The sequence below is a fragment of the Condylura cristata genome, unplaced genomic scaffold, assembly GCF_000260355.1.
Source record: "Condylura cristata isolate star-nosed mole 26May11 unplaced genomic scaffold, ConCri1.0 scaffold00014, whole genome shotgun sequence".
Lineage (NCBI taxonomy): Eukaryota > Metazoa > Chordata > Mammalia > Eulipotyphla > Talpidae > Condylura > Condylura cristata.
The window spans coordinates 38,178,965-38,181,635 of NW_004567115.1; positions in this window are offsets into that span (position 1 = coordinate 38,178,965).

The following is a 2,671-nucleotide window of genomic DNA, read 5'->3' on the forward strand; positions in this document are numbered from 1 at the left end:
AAAAAAAAAAAAAAAAACAACACCTCTCCATCTCTTCTCCTGCTTCACCTAGGAATTCTCCAGGGAGCTCTCTCCTAGTGAGTCCTTTTATTTCTGGGTATTCTCATCAAACAGGAATATTTTGTCTGGCTTTACTGTCCCTATTTTTTATTTGACAAATAAAGGCTCCTTCTTCAAATTAAATATCATAAATAAGATTCTTCAAACACATATGTCCTTGGAGATCCTAACTCATCACCTGTCCTCTGTCCCACTCAAAGACTTTCCTGGTTGGAATTGCAAGCCTGGGGGGAAAGACACATGGCAGTTGAACTTGATTGATGGAGCACTTCAATAAGGCTCTTAGTCTCTGTGTCATTGAATAAATGTACGCTGTTTTCTTAATCTTGCTTTAGGTTTTATCAGTGAAATTGCCCAGGGCTCTCTCATTTGCCTTGAGAAGCTGATGGTCTCAGTCACTTTTTAAAGTCAGGTTTATAAAGTCTAGTTTATATGCAAGAACATTCATCCATTTTAAGTGTAGAGTTATGTGAATTTTGAAAAATATCTGCTATCACGTAACTCCCACATGAAGCTATAGAAATTTCGCGTCACCTTTGAAAGACTGCATCCTCCTGTGGACCATGCCCTCCCCCACTCCGGGCCTGGCATTGTGAACTGCTTTCTGTCCCGATAGTTTTCTCTTCTCCAGAATGTCACCTTAATGGAAACATGCAATAGATGGCCTTTCATGTCTGTCTGCCTTCCTTAACATAAATGATCAAGGATTTGTCCATGTTGTCTGATACATCGATAGTTTTTCCTTTCTTTTCTTTCTTTTTTTTAAAAAAAGATTATTTATTCATACAGAACTGGGGTACAGGCCAGAGATGCGGAGGGTGAGAGGATTCACCAGAGACAGAGTGGGGAGCAGAACAGGCAGATTGACGAAGTACACTGCTGAGGGGAGGAGTGGGTGGGTCAGGAGAGGTCTGCCTCGCCATGTGGATCTCCTCCGGGGCAGGCGGGGATTGAACTCATGCGGAGTTGGTTTAAGCTTCTTAGTACAGAGCTTTAACCCGCTGTGCCACCAGGGAGGGCCAGTTTTTCCTTTCTATTGCCTAGTCGTATTCTGTTCGATAGATGCACCATAGTCTATTTATTCATCCCCAACTGATGGATATTTGTGCTGTTTCTAGATTTTAATGATTATGAAGAAAGCCCTTACAAGCACTCACAGACAGATTTGAGTTGATATAGTTCTGTTTCCTCTGGATAAGTATCAAAAACACTTGGATTACAGCATTACATGCAACTTTTTGTTTGTTTGTTTGTTTGTTTTTATTCTATCAGAAACTGCCTGTCTTCCAAAGTGAAGTAGTAGCTGCATCCCACTAGCAATGAATCAGAATTCCTGTTGCTCTTGTTAGATGTTTGCTTTAAAAACAAACAAACAAAAAAGCATTTGCTGTTGTCAGGTGTTTTTTTTAAATAGTCATTTTAATATGTCCAGTGGTATCTCATTATGGTTTTATTTTGCATTTCCTGAATGATGGGTGATGTTGAGCTTCTTGTCTTCTGCTTGTTGACCACTTCTATATTTTCACTGGTGAAATATCTCTTCAAATCTTTTGCCCATTTTTTAACTGGGCTGTTTGATTAATTTTGTTATCTTTATAGTTTGAAGTTTGAACACTGAGCTTTGTATCCCTTCCAGATTAATATTTTTCATACACTCCAACATACTTATCAAGGTTCATTTTAAGACATATGGTTCCAGGATCACTGGTTCCAAAAACTACTTTCTCTGTTGAATTGACTTGGCCTATTTGATGACAGTGTGAGCTATTTCGGGACCTTAATCTCTTCCACTGATCTATCAGTCTTTTCTTTAGGAATGTTTTATCTCATATTATCTTGGAATGTCTAGTGCTGAACAATGTGACTTTATAGTAAGGCTTGGAAGCATGTAATAGGACTCTTCCAACTTTGTTCTTCTTTTTTCCAAATGATTTAGGCTATTTGACTTCCATTGATTTTCTCAATAAATTTAGAATAAGCTTATCAGCTTCAGAAGATAGCTAATTAGAATTGTCATTAAAACAAAATTTGAGACTGATTATATTTGAGTATCGACTAGCAGAAAATTGACATTGTAACACAAAACAGTTTTCTCATCCAGAAACACAATCTATCTTTTCATTCACTTAAGTCTTCTTTAGTTTCTTTTGTTAACAATCTATAGTTTCATCATGCAAGTCTTGCATGTATGTTCTTAGATATATTCCTAACAATTTTATGCCTTTATGCTATTGTGAGTGGTACTATTTATTAACTTCCATTTCAGTCTTTTTTCACTAATATTTACTTATTATTATTGATTTTTTACCTTCATCTTATACCTTGTAATCTTGTCACATTCATTGATTAGCCCTTGTAGCTTTTTTGCATACTCTTTGAGATTTTCTACATAGACGATCTCATCTGTGTGAACAATTTATCTCTTCTTTTTCTTTTTATTGCCACTTCCTTCCAACAGTGCAAATAACCTGACTCCACTAATCCCTCCCAACTTTGCCTCCACTGAGACCTCATTATCTTTTGCAACAAGCTAACTGGGTGTTCTTTTCATCAGGTCTGTTTTCTTAAAATATTTGACTGGCCATGTTTTTCCTCAGCCTAAAAACCACTC